This window comes from Argiope bruennichi, chromosome 1 (assembly GCF_947563725.1).
Source record: "Argiope bruennichi chromosome 1, qqArgBrue1.1, whole genome shotgun sequence".
Lineage (NCBI taxonomy): Eukaryota > Metazoa > Arthropoda > Arachnida > Araneae > Araneidae > Argiope > Argiope bruennichi.
Genome location: NC_079151.1, coordinates 112,852,128 through 112,865,046, shown reverse-complemented (window position 1 = coordinate 112,865,046; position 12,919 = coordinate 112,852,128). Strand labels below are relative to the sequence as shown.

At 28.2% G+C, this 12,919-nt stretch overlaps 1 protein-coding gene across 8 annotated transcripts in view; it reads right to left on the bottom strand.

Annotated features, from left to right (window-relative positions):
• Positions 1-11,705, bottom strand: part of LOC129981702 (ras guanyl-releasing protein 3-like) — a 75,920-nt gene extending 64,215 nt beyond the window's left edge. For 3 of the 8 annotated variants that reach the window (XM_056092648.1, XM_056092665.1, XM_056092714.1), the window contains exon 1: positions 11,559-11,705. The gene's annotated coding sequence lies outside the window, so the exon portion shown is untranslated. Of the gene's footprint in view, positions 1-2,902; positions 3,009-11,393; positions 11,522-11,558 lie in introns of those variants that run through there. The other 5 variants (XM_056092689.1, XM_056092657.1, XM_056092697.1 and 2 more) reach the window with 5 other exon arrangements.
• Positions 11,706-12,919: the final 1,214 nt, after the last annotated feature.

The following is a 12,919-nucleotide window of genomic DNA, read 5'->3' as shown; positions in this document are numbered from 1 at the left end:
TCATAGTGTTTGTAAATATGCAAACTCTTTGATTCCAAAATCTGACATTCATTTGCAACAACCTAATACTTTTCTCAAGCTTTCTTCAGGTTTCTGAAAAGTATTCAAATTAAAGAAATTTTTATGACAAATTCACTCAAAAAAATAACTAAATCTATATCCATTTTAACGTTTCTATACTTCCTTAAAAAATAACCGTGCAGACATAAATTTAAGTGAGATACATTGAATAAAAAAAATAGTTATTCCAGTTTTGTTTTTTATATTAATTTAATGGTTTTAAGATAAGAATATATGTTAGATATACATTCTCTTCTTATATTAAGCATTAAAGAAATCTGCTTATGTCCACTTTTCTATTTACAGGGAGACCCAATCTATAATTCTCAGAGTCTCGAAATCCAAATGGTGATGGTGACGTTGTTAATAATCAACATTAGCTCTTTAAGCCTAATTGGGCAACAGAAGGTCATGGTTAAAAGCAATATTTTTGAAATCCACGTTTTCGAGCAAATCAGAAAAGAGTAATAATTATTGTACCAGAATCAAGCCTTCCTTGCAACCTTGAAATTTACAAATACTGTTCCTTGCTTGGCTAATCAGGCATGTTACTCAAAACACAACAAATCCCGCATCTCCGAAAGCATAGCATTTAAAAGCTGAAAAAACAATTGTTCTTTCTAGAATATTGCTTTCGATAAGGGTAAATGCATAAATAAACTTAGTTTGTTTTTCAAAATGCATACACCTTACTTCCTGATTATCCGATAATAAAGAAAAGATTTTAAATAAAGTGGATAATTCAAAGTTAACTTCAGATGTTTATATGTTTTTGCTATTAAACCCCTTGCATTATACAAAGAAACATCTATTCACTCACATTAATTTGTAGAGGATTTAACTGCTGATTCACCACTCTTCTGTTAGTAAATGTTACAGGATACATTTTAATTTTAGAAAGTCGTGCTATGTAGTTTTTCATGCGCATTCGGGAATTTGAATTTAAAGTTTATTTAAGATATTTCATTTCAAATATATTTTGCTAATAATTTTATTTATTATTTATTTTCTTGATTTTTTTCCATAAAAACTGATACAAAAATTACCATATATTGTTTTTTACAGATACTAAAATCTGATGTAAAACATTTATTTTTCATTTTTATTTTTTTCTACTATCAAAAACAGAGAAAAAAAATGTATGAATACTGTATTTATTTTTTCCATTAAGCCGGTTAATTTCAAAATAATATGATACAAAAATAAATATTTTCACATTTCTTTGAAGTTCTGACTAAAGCTTACAAGGAGAAAACTTTTTTTTAAAAAATTGAAAACTATGAAGTACAAGAAAAATCAATAGTAATTTTTATCTTTATCTGTGTTCCTATCTAGCTGGGATAAACATGTTTACGGCCTTACAAAGAATATTTATGAGACGAAATATATTTCGAGGTAAAAAATAAGAAATAAATTCAATAAAATGCTCTTTTGACCTTTCTACGCATAGAAATTTTCAAAAATCCTGAATTCCAAGGCAGGTCAAATACGATGTAAAAATATAAATCTAAACAGGTCATGATTATTTGGATGCAATATATTGTAATATAACTCAATGTCAATGTCTCAATCATTTAACTTCAATTTGAATCAGATGTTCAAAGACACCCTTTGTAATTTTTGTAGGATAATATGGGATACGAATAGTCTATAAATAGGCAAATAATTCCTTAAAATAGCTAGAAAAAATATGCTTATCTATAGAGTTTGCTCAATAAATAAAAAAATGAAGATAGATAATAATTAAAACGGAAATATAAGAGTTATCGAAAATGTTTATTCTTTTTTCAAACTTGTGATGTCTTTGAATAAAATACACTCTCAAAAGATACTCGAAATCAAATAGAATTGTTCTGTAATTCGAAATCAATCTTTTCTCTAATCACAACATTTAAAGCTATATTTCTATAAATCGTCGTTGTATTTTCATTTTTCCTCTGTTATTTATATATACCTTGTATCCAAATACCCATTCCAAAATCATCCAGTAAAGGCATGAGCATTTAGGCAGCAAAAGAATTAAAACCCTAATTGTTTTCACTTAAAAGATACATTTCAAATGCAAGAAAAAATTGTTAAGCGGAAATTTTCTTCAAAGATATTAAGAAACGTATATAATAATAAGAATAAAATAAAAAGAATCTATATATACTTCCGTTAAAGGAAAATTTGTCTTCGATTACTAGAATATTTGAAAATTGAAAATGGTAACCTAATTTTAATGTATCAACCTGAAATGCTAAAAATAATAAACAAAAGTAATAATGCTGCTCTATTTCGTGTACCTTTTTCTACCAACTATACTTTCTGTTTCGTATCATAAAAATATTTCTACCTTTTTGTCGTGTACGTAAATCATTTTTCATTTTTTTACATTATAACTCTAAAACATAATGGTTTTTTTTCCATTGAAAAATGTAAAAGTAACTTTGGTATAATTGTAATTCAATTCAACATTCCTTTTATGTTAGCAAAATATTACATAATCTTTTAGCTAAAAGCTGCATTTTTGTCGATAAAATATAAATTATTCTTTATAAATTATTTCGATTTCCTATACATCTGGTAATCTGTTTGATAATTTAAATAAATTTTAATTTTAAAAAGGAATTTGTTTTTCTTGTTACTATCTTACATTTACTCTTAATATTCTATTTTAAAATTCCATTCATAAAAAATGACTATTAAGTCTCCAAGTTAAAATTTTTTACTTATTTCCCACCCACTTTTATAGATGCTATCAACATTGTCACAAAATAGTATGATATTAACACATGGTGATATGATTAAAATAGTTGATAACCTTATTTTTTAAAAAAATCTTCGAATAAATAAAGCTTACTTCGTTTTCAGCACCAGCTGTATGTTCGTAAGAAGGAATTTCGGTAGACAAGAATTGTAATTTAAAAGTTTAAGTACAGCATGAAAAATAACAAGATACACTTCAGATTTATCTTCAAGAGAAGGAATATGACGTCTGTATTCTTATCAGATTTGCTTCCCCGGATGTCTCCGCACTTTTTAAAAAATCCTTATCATTTCTTTTGGGCTAAATAGAGAACCAAAAACAGATTCTGAGCTACCGAATTGAGCTGGTTCTCATTTTCGACTGTATTAAAATAATGCTGAGGAATAACAGAAATATTGGTTGCACTCTGCTTAATCCAGTATGAAAAGGTACAATGGAAATTTCTTCAGAAACTAAAATTTAAAAAAAATTTCAATAATATTATCTCATTCGAACTATCGACTAATTAGAATAAACCATTACTATTAAGATATGGAACTATTTTTCTAGGATATAGAACTATTTATCTCTTTTGAAAAATTATTATTGTTACATTCAATTGACAGTAATTTACATCATCTGTACTAAAACTTACGTGGACTGAAAACATAGTGATGATTCTAATTATTTAACTGAGGCAAAAGGGATTTAATTAAATAGGTTGCTTAATCTGTACCGTGGTCAGGCATTTTCGCTTAGCTAGAACAATCCCAAATTTAAAATACCTTGTCTCTCTTAGAAAAATAGTTCTATATTTTAGTAGTAATGGTTTATTCTAATTAGTAAATAGTTCGAATGAAATAATATCATCGAAAAGTTAGTTTAAAAAAACATTAGAGTCTGAAGAATTCTCTATAGTAACTTTTATTGCACATGGATATAATCTCCGTGAGATAACTAAAGTGGATGAACTAGCTTGAAAGAAAAATAAGAAAATGTAATAGAAAAATGTTTCATTTATCTGGCTTTCTTTCACTGAATTTTTTTCTATTTCATTGCTTCTTTTTATTTGTTTATTTATTTATTAGCCACGTTTGGCAACCATCTGGTTCTCCAGAAATGTAGACTATATTTAATTTCAGTTAAATCGTCTAATTAACTTGATATTCATAAATCCCTTAGCAAAGTATTGTAAGAATAAAATTGCAATAGTTACGAAAGATGCGTTAATTTAATAGATTTATGGCTGCTCTATCTGTTGTATGCAACATCATTTGCAAATGGGGTCGATTCCTGTGACATCTCCGCAAATTAAAAACTTAAGTATCTAAGTGATTTATTTCCAACTGTATATAATCTTTTGTAATAATTTTATTTTCTGATTCTTCACGTAAAATGTGTAGATAATTAGGGTAATCTTTCAAGGAAGAAAAAAATTCACATGATTACTTGTTTGTGAAATAAAAATATGATTTGAATTTCATTGAAACAATGAAATGTATTGGCGGAAATTATATATTAAATACTTTTTTAAAAAATTGCACGACTAAAAGTTAACTAAATTGGTGTCATTAGAAAGGCAATTTTACCAAATTTTTAAAATGACATAAAAATCAGTTTCGTACAATAATATTTTCTGGAGATACAGTGAGGAAACGGCAAAACTTCACTTAAATTTTAATTAAATAAAATTTCAAAAAAATTACTTGAAGATGTGCATTCTTTCCGTCCAAAGTATTTTGGGTGAACTTAGGAAGTTCTAGGTCAAACGGTATACTTTAGAACGTTAGCATACACACATACGCACACTTTCTTTATTAATAATAGAGATTTGACCAAGAACTCGCTCTTTTTTTCTTTAAAAAGAGTTCCCTGAATTTTGCATTCAATTCCTGCATCATATCAGATAGCATTTAGAAAATCTGAACACTAAAAGACCTTTTCATTTAACAGAAAATCATAGAATTCATAGAAATTTGGTAGAAATTCACAGCTCTAGTAATATTCTTCGGCGGGAGTCGAACCAAGAACTGCATTTTTAAGGGTTATGAATAAAATTAGTGAATACCTTTGTATATAAATAGTGAATAGCCTTTAATTAAAATATTAAAATACGCAAACTAAGTACTAAATCTATGTACAAAGACATGGATTATATTGGTTGGATTATATGGTCCTCGTTTAATCCATATGGATTATATGGATTAAGTGAGCCAATTGCCTCAATACGATTTTAAATCAATAAATAATTCGTACTAAACAAACAGTGTTCAAAATATTACCAATAACCATATAAGAAAAAGAAAAAAACAGATAAAATATAACAAATCAAACCAAACGCTCAGTTATTTTCCAGGAAATTGTTTCTGAAAAAAGAGAGTTTCAAAAACATAAACATGAAAAGTAATTCCGAACTAAAATTCGTATTGATTTCAAGCTAAAAATGAAATCGTAAAACGTATTCTATGTTAAAAAAATTCTAATATCAATTTTTTTCATAACAGCTAAAAAATTAAGAACTCAAATAAAAATAAAATATTATTCAAGTCACAGAATTTTAATGCAATCGTTGCTTACAGTTTTCAAGGGTAAGTCTAATCTACAATTTGTTCATTTCTTAATAGCAAAAACAATTTTGTAAAACGAAACCTGCGATTCAAAAGAAAATATCAAAGTTATCAAAATTAAATACTGATTAGCTGGATCATTCAGTACCAGTTCATTTTATGCCATAATGTTTTCTAAAAATATACCAATAAGACTGCTACACTCACTCTACAATCAAATAAGAGAAATACAATCAATGATTAAGAGAAATAAATATGAAGAAATTTTCATTTCCATTCCAGTGACTAATAAAAGCAAATTCCTTTTATGGCGTATTTATGAATTACTTTTGTGATTGTTTTACCTTTGGAGATCTGATGATATTTGTATGTATTCTAGAACTTTAAAAGTCTCTTCCTCTGATCATACAACATAATAAGTAGGGTCTCCGCAAAAAGCAAATCGTATGTTGTCAATGCTACCAGCTGGTCGTTCTAAAACTGTTTGTTGTTGAGAAAATTTTTTAAAAAATAATGTTTTCACTGTTTCATAAAAATTCGAGAAAATTTGTTTCCTTGTTTAAAATATAATTTTTCTAAATTTTGCGGAATAAAATAACAATCTCAATGAATATGTTAAAATATAAAAGTAATTGCAATTACGAAGGATAATGACATTTGAATAAAAGTTCATACACGGCTTGTGCAAACGAGCTAATTTGAGAAAAAAAATTCCGTGTTGGAAATAACTGAACTCTCAAATTAACTCCAAACCGATATAATTATACAGCAGGTTCTATGAAGCATATTAAATGTCAAAAGTGACGAAGCATGACTGGTCAAACATTTTAGAAGACCAACTATTTGGAAAGAAATTCTAAAAGATTTTCACCCAACAGGGAAACTGGTCAACGACCCATCACAAATTCTGTTTTCCCACCCCCTTTTACCGATCGATCCATTAATTCTTGGCTCGGTTTCAACCGAACTATTGTGCGCCAAGCCCCCGATGCATCGGTTCACATATCACAACAGGCACGCTGCCAAATTACGAAACTTATCCAAAGCGGACAACATTTTGGCGTCATTGAAATAGGAACATGTCTGGACTTTTGTTGTTCAGCCAAGCATATCTAATATATAAGAAAACTGATTTCATTTGCGTCGTATTTATCAGGAATGATTGATCGTGTTTGATGGGAAATATTATTTGCGACCCAAATTTTATCAACAATTCAGAAAGTTTCTCATAAAAATAAGATAAAGATAACAGTAATAAAACATCAATAAATTGTACGTAAATTAATTTAATAATACTCGTAAAACTGTTGTCCTGCTTCTGCACTAACATTAAAATAAATTTTATCACATAAATTTGGTTAATATATCTTCAACCATTTTATTCAAATTAAATATTCTTTAAATTGAAAATTCGTTTGCATAAATTTCTTCTAATTATCGTCCTTATTTCTTCTAATTATTGTCATTCTTTATTTTTTATGCATAAGCATAAAAAAGAAGATACAGTACACTCCCGATTATCCGCGGAATTGGGTGGCGCGGCCGCCGCGGATAACAAAAATCGCGGATAATCCGAAAAAAGCTAAAAACGGGTATAGCAAAAGAGAAAACAGTTATTCCAACTTTGAAAATCGTTTTATGTACAATAAAATGTAAAATAAACAGCAGGAAATGTTTAACTAACGCTTAATATTTTAGTATATCACTCAAAACTAACCTAAAATGCATTTTGCTAATGAAAACAGAAAAGTGCTTTGTACTTAAGAGAGGCGTCAAGGATACACAGAAAAATTAATACATATGTACTGTTTTAATACTGTAATGTATTATGTCATTACAAAAGCATAACTGTAAAACTACACCTTTTTGAAGAAATCAAGTCATTTGTGTTTGCTTCTTGCTTTGGAAGCATTTTCTCTTTGCTTGGAAGCAAAAAAAAAAAAAAAAACTTAGTGTGGCAGGCGCGGATAATCGGGAGTCTACTGTATAAAGTACAGCAGAGTGTTATAAGTATAGTCATATAATAAACAAAAGTATAGAACGGAAAAAGTAAGAATGAAGTATAATTCGATGTAGTATGTACCCATCAATAGATTAAGGAGTTTAGTCTTGTTAAATAATATAAATAAGAGGAATATAAGATTATGGATTCATCCATTTAGCCATTCTCCTAATAAAAAAAGTTCAGTAGTAGACATATGCTTTAACAACTAATTGCTCGCTGTAGTTGAAAATTTTATTAGACATTTTCCGCCAAGCGAAACGGGATTGTAGAACATTTTCTCTGTGAGTATTACAGAATGCCTATACCCCATGTTGGGGATTAAACAAACTTCATTTTCAGATGTTTTCTAGGCTTTTCAAGGCCGATTGACCAACAGAAGCCATCGTTCTCTCAATTTATTCCGCATCCTTGACTCATGAAATTGTCATATTAGGCTAGTCAAAAAAGGATCAAAACAACTACAGTAATGGCACGTATTATTATAGTATAATGTGTGTTATTACTTTTTTGATCCTTAAGGCGAGCATCAGATTAGCGTTTATTATTGTATTTTTGTTATATTACTACGTTGTAGACACTATCATATTTCTTTTCATTAAACATAATCTATTTTTCCAGATTTTTTTCTACTTAATTATTATAACAGAGTGCTTACAATTAAAATGATCCTACTCAACCAATGCAGAATTTTTTTTTTTTTTTTTTTTTTTTTGCTCTTGTGGAAACTGTAATTTTATATATACCTTATATGGATACCAAGTAAAAGAAACTCTTCAAATTCAAAGAGATTATTATTCGAATTCCAACCAAGATGGCACTTTTTGAGGAAATTTTAAAAAAATATTTAAAAAATTATCAAATTTTTAAAATGCCAGTAATCAATAATAGAAAATCGCTCCTCATCATGCATGTAGAGATGAAAGATCAAGCTTTAACGATCAGAATAGCAGCAATCTATGTTGCGAGAGTTTCGATATCTGGAAGATTTGCATAAAAGACATATTTGGAAGATGATTTCAAAAAGATGATATTTAAATTTGAAGAAGCGAGGATGTTATATGAGCTGCTTAAAAAACAGTGGAAACAGATTTCAAACGAAATCGCGAAAGAAACCATTGTTAATGACAGAGTTTTTTGTACATTAAAACTGCGTCGCAGGAATTGTATATCCCTTTCTCCAAAATACGAAAGCTTTGAAATGTATTTTTAAAATTGTACCATACAAGTCCCACCTTATACAAAAGACACAATATCAAGCTATAAGTACAAGATATTTTATGGCATCTCAAGATGTTGTTCGATATACTAACGGGTATGCAATATCATAAAGATATCGTAATAAAATTGCAGAATATTTTATAATATTATGATTGTGCATTGATTTTGCTTATTGAATTTTGGTAAGAATGGTGATTGAAGGTACATGGCTTTAAAAACTTTTTTGGTCAGAAGAAACATATTTCATTTTATAAAGAATAACGATACCCAAAATTGTCCCATACTGCACATTTTAATGTTGTACTTGAATAAACTATTCATAATGGGAAATAAATTGTGTTATATGATTTTTTGTTGTTGTTGCTGGCTTCAATTTTTTATCCTTTATATACACGAATCTTCAAAGCCCTAAAAGGTGATCAGTCAGAGTGCCCATTATTGTTAATATCTTTTAAACAGTAAATCATTCATGCTTTACAAAAAAAGTAATGTTAAGAGTATGTAAGTACTATCTTCATGCAGGATCGTGCAACAGCCCATATTTGCTGACAACTGAACGAATTGTTTCATGCTCACTTAGACGACAATCGTGTAATATCGCGCAATGTCCCAGATCCTTGCTATTTTTGTTCTCAGGACTTGAATCCTTATAACTTCTGCTTTTGTGATTATCTGACAGATCCTGTATTTAGAGGAAGTATATTTACTCTACATCAACTAAAAGAAAGCATAACATACCATGTTCATGTAATTCCTGAAGAATTCCTTCACGCCAGCGTTCAACATAATACAGTGGTTGACATAAATGGAATGCACTTTGAATAAATGTATAATATAATTAAGTATAATTTTATATTTTAAATATATATATATATATATATATTGTTTTTTTACATGCCTTATTTCCCCCTAGTAGTCGAAATTTGGAAATTTATTTTTTATAACAGATTCCACTTACACAGGTCAATCAAACGAGTACCTATAAAAAGAATTTGAACGAAGGATGACAGCCAGAGAAAGTCTTGCATAGATCAGAATAGGATTATTTTAAATATAACCAGTCTGTACAGATAGTATATCATAACATGCCAAATATGACAATCAAATTTCACTTTTCTTTTTTACTTAAAATCTACTTTTTTCTGTGTATATACATAAATACATTTATTTAAATCATTTAAAAGTAAGTTAATAACAAACAATTTGCCAGGGCCAATGAAAATTCCCTTTAATTAATAATTATTTAAATTTTTAAAAAATTATCCACTTATTAGACATTTTTGTCATTTTGCATATTTCAATTGTAACAACATATTATCAGAATTAAAATCTCTCTTCAAACTGCTATACAATAATGGTGTCTCGATTTCATTGTTACAAATAATAACACTACATTGCAAACCAATAGTACATCATATAACGAATTCATACATTCTATATTGCATGTTGTCTCTCCGTTATAAAAACTTATAGCGTACTACATTTTAATACTAAGAGGCATACTAATACGTGGAAATGACCATATCGAAAAAAAAAATCTAGATTTATCTCCCTTTCACATCCTTGCAGGATTTCAAGCACATCGTTTGCAAACTATAGTCATAATCTATGTTGCCTTATGTTAAACAAGAGAAGGCAAAGTGACATCCATGAAACCCCTTTAAAATTCTTTTGATTTACCCTTTATTCTTTTTTATAAAATTATTTTTATATTTTTTGGCAAAAAATATATAAACCTTAATCAGAAAAAAATTTAAACAATTTTAAATGTTTTTTTTTAATTATTTAATGATACCAGTTTAATTGCGTTTCTATCTTTCTCGTACCTTTGTATCTAAAAAAACTCGTAATAATAATACTAACGTACACAAAAAAGAAGCATTCACCTGACTAATTGACATCCTGCATGAAAAGATTCTCATCCATTGGGGAGACAGTAATTGATAAAAATCAACAGTTTTGGTTTGTAATACTTACAAAACTTCATCCAAACAGATAGATTCGTTTTTGAGTTAATATACCCATGCATACAGTAAGACAGTTACACAAACAATGCAATTCCTTAAATAATTATTTCAAAATCGAAGTAATTCTGAAATGTCGAAATTCTTAAGAACTAAATAGTTTCAATAAAATATATCAATAGCATGAAAAATAAAAGACTGACATTTCCTTATAGCAACGTTCTGAAACAAAAATCATGTTTCTTTTTTGTTAAAATATTCATATTACAAAACTAATATAAAACCAATTCAAAATAGTTTTTAGTTTAGTGAAATTATGTTTCACGTCTTAAAATCTGTCTGGTCTCAACTGTTGAATCACAATTGTGAGCAGCGTTTATTTCATGAAAAAATGTGATATAAAACAATGCTTTACTACTGTTGATTTGGATTCTTGGTAATTTTAATTATATACGAATTTCACTCGTGATGAATGAAATATAAGGAACATTTATATAAAATAAGGAACAGTCTACACTTTCTTTTTGTTGTTGAAAGACTGAAGAAATTTGTACACACGGGGGGGGGGTAAATTAACTCAACGTTAATAAAATAAACCAATTGTTCATAATTTTCAATCTGCTACATCACTGTTATATAAATTTTTGATTAAATATGGCGAAATAGACCATTAGAATAAAGTGACTTTACTTGAACACACACGTCATATGCATTTATAAAGTACAATTATATATATATATATATATATATATATATATATATATATATATATATATATATATATATACAACACTAATTATCTATATATAAATATTTTATAGACCAAGTATAAAACAGCAAAAACTCCTTACTTAATTGCTTGACGAATCGCACGACTTCTGGAAACACAGTTATGTTAAAAGCAAGACCCAAACTCGGCCGAGTAAATATAAACATTAGATAAAATTCACGTGCGTTTTCGAAACACGCATAATAATTGCGTCGGCAGAAATTCAGTTGAATCGAAAATAACTCACCTAGTAACTTCTGTTTGCCAAGGAAGCCTTTACCTTGGAAATATGGTGTTAAAATTCTTTCAAAACAGAAACTTTTTTTTCCCGGACAATTTATCGCGTGCTTCTAAATTGAACGTAACTTCTTCTTTCAACACAGAAATAGTAGAATGTTTTTCCCAAGTTTTTCGCCAACCGCCTGTTGCCGCCGATCTTTGCTTTTTTTTTTTTTTTTTTTTCCTCGATCGAGTGACGTTTGGGAAAGGCGTCATTGGACGAGCGCTACGATGACGTTACCCTGTCAAAAGAATGATTTCCTATCCCCGCTTCATTTCCGACAAATACTTCTCACTGACAAAAAATTAGAAATACAATTCCCTGGATTTAAATGAAAAAGTATCTTTGTTTGCGTGATTAAAAAAAAAAGTCGTAACACACAGTTTGTGCTAACTCAATAGAATGAAGAACATAATAAATTAATAAATGTCAACATGTGAACAAATTATTCAACAAAATCTCTACTAATAATAGAGAAGGATGTGTGTCTGTATGTGCGTAAATACAGACACACATGTGTATTCCTCTATCCGTGTTAGCTTTCCAAGACCAGAAGAATTGATTTAAAACTATCAAATTGGAACAAAGATACTTGGTGAAAATGTACATCTTAGGGAGATTTAAAATTTTTTTTTAACTACAGTTAGTTTTAGTTTGTTAGTTAAAATTAAGAGTTATCTTGCCTGATATAACTTTCAAAAATATTATAGTACAAATATGATTTTAATAAAATTACAAAATAGAAAAGACATTTTCTTTATAATGGTATTAATATAGTGCAATATCATGCAATTTTTTTCTTAAATTGCAACATTTTTATTAAACATTTTCAATGCAATCTTCAGCAATAGTTTTTCTTGTTACGATGAAAATCAAGCCGATTTTATTGTTTCATCAAATATTTAAGCGTTTTATTTATTTTTATTGTTGAAAGTTGAGGTGGAAAAGTAAATTTCTTATCTGTACATTTAATTTGAGAAATGAATAAGTGAGATTAGACACCGAGAAAATAAGCATTTAAAAAATAAGTGACGAGGATAATTGTCTTCTTGTGGGAGCTACAATATTACAGAACATGACTCTATTAGGATGACTCATGCTCACAATAAAAGGAATAGGTAGGGATAAGCTATTAAAGCAACACAACTTTCATATTTGCTAAAATTTTGTGTTTAAAAATATTTTTTTGAAGAAAAATAAACTTTATAATTGACTTTCATCTTCAGATATATATTATTTTAAATTTACTGAATTATATAAAAATGTTTTTTTTAAACTGAAAAAAAACTCTCCTTACAGAATTATCATAGTACTGTATTAGCATGGTG